The following is a 7,204-nucleotide window of genomic DNA, read 5'->3' on the forward strand; positions in this document are numbered from 1 at the left end:
GATGCTCAGTTCAAAATCACAACCTAGGATATTTCAGATCCGAGACAATAGTAGGAATTCACCTTGTCAATAAGTGCATTCCCCTTAATCCCACATCAATTTGAAGCTTCACTACTTAGGAAGCTGTCCAATTCAATGAACAATAAAGTTTAATTTCCTACATGACATTGTCACAGAGGGAAACAGAAGTAAAGGTGTGTGATCTGGATAAACACATAAGATAAAGGCATGTTGGGTTTCAAAGAAACAGTCACTTGTGCACAGGATCAGATATACTGGCAGAAAGGAAAGTTTCTTTACTCATCTCCATTGAAACATCCAGATTCTCAGATGATGACTGGCTGAGAGGGAGAATGATGTCATAAAACAGGTGAAAGCCAGTAAGAGTTTCATGAGCCAGTTATTGAAAGGGCCAAGAAGACAACTAGCATGATAGAAAGGCTGAGCAGCCCTACATGCATCAATCTTCCCAGCTGAAAGCACACAACCCAGAGATGACAGTTCCTGTGTCCAATACTCTTAGTTCAGGAAAAGAGTCACATATTTATTTCAAGTGGTCTTTAATAAAGTCACTAGTCCTTGACATGTGACTTTCACATTATCACAGATTCCATTATTATTTGTTAAAAACACATGTATATCCACACTCAGGGAATTATTGACTGTGAGAATGCTCTCTGAACAAAGCAACTCTTTAAAGAAAAAGTGTTTAATTGGGACCTTGCATTTAAATTTAGAGACTGATTAGGATGTCACACTGGCAAGCAGTCATCTTCTTGTAGTAGTCAGAAACTTTCATACTGACCCATAAGTGGCAGACAGAGAGAGGGTTACATAGAGATCAAGAAAGAGAAAAAGCTAGAGAAACAGATTCGGAAATATTAAAACTGAGGCCAGAAGACACAAAGATATAAATTGAAAGACACCAATACACCGAGACTCCATTCTGTCTGGTTACTTTTATTGGCATGTCAACCTCAAAGCACATTCTCCTATAATACAACACCAAAAGGAAATATATATTTTTTAATTTTAAATTTTATTAATTATACTTTATTCAGGTTGTATCCCCAATAAACCACTTCTTCTTCCCACCCAAACACAACATTCATCCCCCTTGTCCACGAATGCAACTCCCCAAGTCCACTGATGGGGGAGGTCTTCCTCTACTTCCTTCTATCCTTGTCCATCAGATCTCATTAGGAGTGGCTGCATTGTCTTCCTCTGTGGCCTGTTAAGGCTGCTCTCCAATCAGGGTGTGGTTTTCAAAAAGCAGTTCAATCAGTTCATGTCAAGGGCAGTCCCTTTTCCTATTACTATGGACATTTGGACACTCTACAGCCATGGGCTACATTTGTGCAGAGGTTCTAGGTTATCGCCATGCATGGTACTTTGTTGGAGTTTGAGTCTCAGGAAAGACCCCTGTGCTCAGATTTTTTGGTTCTGTTGCCTTCCTTGTGCAACTCCTGTCCCCTACAGATCTTACTATTTCCCACTTTTTTCATTAGATTCCATGCAATTTGCCCAACATTTGTCCATAATTCCCAGCATTTGCTTTGATAGTCTGCAGGGCAAAGCCTTTCAGAAGCTTTCTGTGGCTGGCTCCTAAATTGTTCCAAATTTTCCCCTTCTTTGGATATCTATCCTCTTTGCCTTTGGGATGGGGATTGAACATTTTAGCCAGAGTCCTCCTTCTTCATTACTTTCTTTAGGTGTACCATTTTCAGTAGGTTTATTCTATGTGTCTACATGATTGAATATATACCAACTGTGTCTTTCTGCTTCTGGTATAGCTCACTTCCAGTTCCCACCTTTACTTTCAAATTTCATGATTTCCTTGTTTTTTATTGCTGACTATTATTACATTGTTTAGATGTTCCACAATTTCTGTATCCATTCTTCAGTTGGGGGAGCATATGGGTTGTTTCCAGGTTTTGGCTATTACAAATAAACCTGCTACAAACATGGTTGGGCAAATGTCCTTATTGTGTACTTGAGCCTCTTTTGGATATATGCCTAGGAGTGGTAAAACTGGAACTTGAGGAAGTGCTATTCCTAGTTGTCTGAGAAAGCACCAGATTGATTTCCAGAGTGGTTGTACCAGTTTATATTCCCACCAGCAGTGAAGGAAGGCTCCCCTTTCTCCAGACCCTCTCCAGCATGTGTTGTCACTTTAGCTTTTCCTGTTGGCCAATCTGATGGGTGTAACATGAAATCTCAGGGTAGTTTTGATTTGCTTTTCCCTGATGGTGAATGACGTTAAGCATTTCTTTAAGTGTTTCTCTGCCATTTGATATTCCTCTATCAATAATTCTCTGTTTAGCTCTGTTCCCCATTTTTAATTGGAATACTTGATTTGTTTCTTTTCAACTTCTTTAGTTCTTTATATATACGGGGTTATAGTCCTCTGTCACTTAGAGGCTTGGTGAAGATTCTTTGCCAATCTGTAAGCATTTGTTTTTGTTTAGTTTTGATGACTGTTTTACAGAACCTTTAGAAAAGTTTCATGAGGTCCCATTAATTGTTGGTGCTCTGTTCAGGAAGTGGTCTCAGTGCCAATGAGTTCAAGGCTCTTCCTCACTTCTTCTACCTGATTTAATGTGTCAGGTTTTATGTTGAGGTCTTTAATCCACTTGGACTTTACTTTTGTACAGGGTGGTAAGTATGATACTAGTTGCATCTTTCTACATGGTGACATCCAGTTAGATCAACACCATTTGCTGAAGATGCCATCTTGTTTCCATTGTATAGGTTTGGCATCTTTATCAAAACTCAGGTGTCCATAAGTCTGTTTGTTCATTTCTGGGCCTTCTATTCGGTTCCATTGATCCTCCATTCCTTTTCTAGGCCAGTACCAATCCATTTTTATTATTGCTACTCTATAGTACAGTTTAAGATTAGGGATGATGATTCTTCTAGAAGATCTTTTATTGTAGAGGGTTGTTTTAGCAATTCTGGGTTTCTTGTTTTTCCTTACAAAGTTTAGAATTTTTCCTTCAATTTTTTTTTTGTAAAAAATTTTGTTGGTAATTTAAAGGGAACTGCATTGAATTTGTAGATTGGCTTTGGTAAGGCAGCCATTTTTAGTATGTTAATCCTATCAAGCCATGACTATGGGAGATCTTTCCATCTTCTAATATCTTCTACCAATTCTTTCTACTTGAAACTTTTTAGATAGAAGTCTTTGACTGCTTGGCTAGGATTACAACAAGGTACGTTTTGTCTTCTCTTTTGGCTACTTTGAAGGGTGTTTTTTTTCCCCCTAATTTCTTTCTCAGCCAGGTTTGTTTGTTTGTTTGTTTGTTTGTTTGTTTAATGCAGAAGGGCTACTGACTTTTTTATTTAATTTTGTATCCTGCCACTTTGCTGAAAGTGTTTATCATCTATAACAGTGCCCTGGTAGAATTTTGGGGGTCACTTGGGTATACTACCATCTCATCTGCATATAGCTATACTTTGATTTTTTCCTTTCCGATTTGTATCCTCTTCATCTCTTCTATTATTATTATTATTATTATTATTATTATTTGCTATAACAACGAATTGTAGAACTTTGTTGAAGGGATATGGAGACAGTGGGCAGCCTTGCATTGTTCCTGAATTCAGTGGGATCACTTTCAGTTTCTCCCATGAGTTTGATGTTGGCAATAGGCTTGCTATATATTGCCTTTATTATATTTAGATATATGCATTGTATCACTCATCTCTCAAATACTTTTAAACATGAATGGATGTTGTATTTTCTCAAATGCTTTTTCAGCATCAAAGGAGATTATTATTGTGTTTCTCTTTCAGTTTGTTAATATGGTAGATCACATTGATGGATTTCCATAAATTGAGCCACCCCTGCATACCTGGGAAGAAGCCTACTTGGTCACAGGGGATGATAACTTTCATGTGTTCTTGTATTTGGTTTGGAAGTATTTTGTTGAATATTTTTGGATCTCTTTCTTTGTTGGGTCTTTGTGAGGTTTAGGTACCAAGGTGACTGTGGCTTCCTAGACTGAATTTGGTAGTGTTCCTTCTTTTTCTATTTTGTGGAATAATTTGAAGGGAATTGGAGTTAGCTCTTCTTTCAAAATCTGGTACCATTCTGTGTTGAAACCATATGGTCCTGGGCTTTTTTTTTTTTCCAATGGAAGTCTTTCAATGACCACATCAATTTCCTTAGGGGATATAGGAATATTTAATCGATTTACCTGGTCTTGATTCAGCTTTGGTAAGTGGAACGATCAAGGAAATTGCCCATTTCATTTAGATTTTCAAATTTTGTGGCATATAGACTTTTGAAGGAAGTCCTAATGATGGTTTGGATTTCCTCAGTGTGTGTAGTTTTGTCCCCCTTATCATTTCTGATTTTGTTTATTTGGATGGTGTCTCTGCCTTTTACTTAGTTTGGCTAAGGGTTTGTCTATCTTCTTCATTCTTTTCAAAGAATCAGTTCTTGGTTTTATTGATTCTTTGAATTGTTTTCTTTTTCTCTAACAAATTGATTTCCGCTCTGAGTTTCATAATTTCCAGCTGTCTACTCTTTTTTGGTGTGTCTGCTTTTTTTTTTTCCCCCTAGGGTATTTTGGTGAGCCATTAATTTTCTAGAATGAGGTGTCTTGAATTTTTTTTTTTTTCAATGCAGCTTATTCAGGAACCTTGAACAATCATCTGACCCTGGGGAAAGCCAGCCCACAGCTTAAATAGCCTCTGGGTAGCCAACCGCAGCATGCCACATGGGCAATGCAGATAGGTCCACATACATGGAAGCAAGCCAGATCCTCAGCCTTAGCCAAATGTGGAATTGTTCGTGACAGAGAGCACTCACCATCTCCCGATGGTGGAAGGTGGAAACCAACTCCATCTTTAAGGCACAGCATTCCGCAGCTCTCTACAGTTCCCCTTTTTGTTTTAGATGCCTCAGGCAAGAGTAGAGGTCTGATCTCTGATATTAGAAATAAATTGGGACTTTGTACTGATGTTCATTTAGGTGTCATCCACCCAAAGTGCATCAGACCCGTCCGATACCTTTTTCTCAGAGGCAGGACCTGGGGCATCAACCCACATGCAATCAGACATGCTCTTCTCTGGGTCGAAAGCGGCTGACCATGAGTGCAGTGCTTAGCCTTGCATCGTGAGCGTAACATTTTAGCTTTTGAAGGCACTTAGTGCTATGAACTTTTCTCTTAGTACTGCTTTCATTGTATCCATATGTTTGGGTATGTTGTGCCTCCATTTTCATTGAATTCTAAGAAGACTTTAATTTCTTTCTTTATATCTTCCCTGACCCAGGTGTCATATGCAAGTTGTTCAGTTTCCATGTGTTAGGCTTTTTGCTATTTCTCTTGATGTGAAGCTTTATTCCATGGTGATCAGAGAAGATCAAGGGAATATTTCAGTCTTCTTGTATCTGCTGAGGCTTTCTTTGTGGCCAAACATATGGTCTATTTTGGAGATAGTTCCATGAGGTGTTGATAGGATGTTAAATTCTTTTGTGTTTGGGTGTAAGGTTCTGTAAATATCTGCTAGGTCCATTTGATTCATGATCTCTGTCAGAGACATATTTTCTTTGTTTAATTTCTGTTTTGTTGACCTGTCTTTGTTGAGAATGGGGTGTTGAAGTCTCCCACTATTAATGTGTGGGAATCTCTGTGATGTTTAAGTTTTATCAATGTTTGTTTTACATATGTGGGTGCCCTTGTATTTGGGCCATAGATGTTCAGGATTGTGATATCTTCCTGGTGGAATTTTCTCTTGATGAGTATGAAGTGTCCTTGCACATCTCTTTTTATTAAATTTGGTTAAAAGACTATTTTATCAGATATTAGAATGGCTACTCCTACTTGTCTATTGGGTCCATTTCCTTGGAAAGCAGTCTTCCATGACTTTACCCTCAGGTAATATCTATCTTTGTGACTTAGGTGTGTTTCTTTCATGCAACAGACTGTTGGGTCTTGTTTAAGCATCCATTCTGTTAGCCTGTATTTTTTAATTGGAGAATTGAGTTCACTGATATTGAGAGAGATCAATGACCAGTGCATGTTAGGTCCTTTGAGTTTGATGTTGGCTGTTGTATTAAGGTTTTGTGCTTGGTTGCTTTTGTTTTACTGTAGTGAAGTTAATTCTTTCCTGTGTTTTCTTGAAAGTAGCTAGTTTTCTTGGGTTGAATTTTTCCTACTAGTGTCTTCTGTAATATTGGATTTGTGTGTAGGTATTGTTAAAATTTGTTTTTGTCCTTGAATATCTTGTTTTCTCTGTCTATGAGTACTGAAAGTTTTGCTGGGTATAGTAGCCTGGCTGATGTCTGTGTTCTCTTAGTGCCTGCATGATATTCATCTGGCTTTCAAAGTCTCTGCTGAGAAGTCAGGTGTGATTCTGATGGGTTTTCCATTAGATGTTACTTGGCCTTTTTCCCTTACAACTTTTAGTATTTTTTTTTCTTTTTTTTCTGTATACTTGCTGTTTTGATTACTATGTGATGGGAAGATTTTCTTTTCTGGACTAATTTTTTGGGTGTTTTGTAGATCTTTTCTATTCTTATTGGCCTCTCCTTCAAGTTGGAGAAATTATCTTAAATTTTTTTTAAATACTTTCTGAGCCTTGGAGGAGAGAATCACCTATAATTTTCCTCTATTCTAATTTTTCTTATGTTTTGTCTTTTTATTCTGTCTTGAATTTCTTGGATGGTCTGTTGCAGGAATTTTTTAGATTTAACATTTTCTTTGACAAATACACTGTTTTCTTCCATTGTATCTTCCACAACTGAGTTTCTTGTTTCCATCTCATGTAGTCTATTGGTCACGCTTACCTCTGTAGTTCCTGTTTTCTTCCCTAAGTTCTTTCTCTCTACAATTTCCAATATTTGTGTTTTCTTTAATTTCTCAAAAAAATATGGAATGCTACAGGAATTTGCATGTCATCCTTGTGCAAGAGCCATGATAATCTTCTCAGCATCATTCCAATTTTAGTATATGTGCTGCCAAAGCGAGCATCACATAATTCTTTCAAATGATCATTAATAAAGTCATGTGTCCTTCACTTGTGAGTTTCACATTATGACAGATTCTATTATTATTTGTTAAATGCACAGTCAGTGAATAATTTTCTGTGACAATGCTCCCTGATCAAGGCAAATATTTAAACAAATATCATGTAATTGTGACATTGCTTATATTTTTAGGAGAGCATACATGATGTCATATCAGCAAGCAGTAAT

General features: G+C 37.4%; 1 non-coding gene across 1 annotated transcript; it reads right to left on the bottom strand.

The window, feature by feature from the left end:
• Nucleotides 1–6,873: 6,873 nt before the first annotated feature.
• On the bottom strand, nucleotides 6,874–6,980 carry LOC132651715 (U6 spliceosomal RNA). Its single transcript, XR_009589297.1, has one exon. It is a non-coding gene; the product is annotated as a U6 spliceosomal RNA (small nuclear RNA).
• Between the last annotated feature and the right edge of the window lie 224 nt (nucleotides 6,981–7,204).

Source organism: Meriones unguiculatus, assembly GCF_030254825.1.
Source record: "Meriones unguiculatus strain TT.TT164.6M chromosome Y unlocalized genomic scaffold, Bangor_MerUng_6.1 ChrY_unordered_Scaffold_23, whole genome shotgun sequence".
NCBI classification, from domain to species: Eukaryota; Metazoa; Chordata; class Mammalia; order Rodentia; family Muridae; genus Meriones; species Meriones unguiculatus.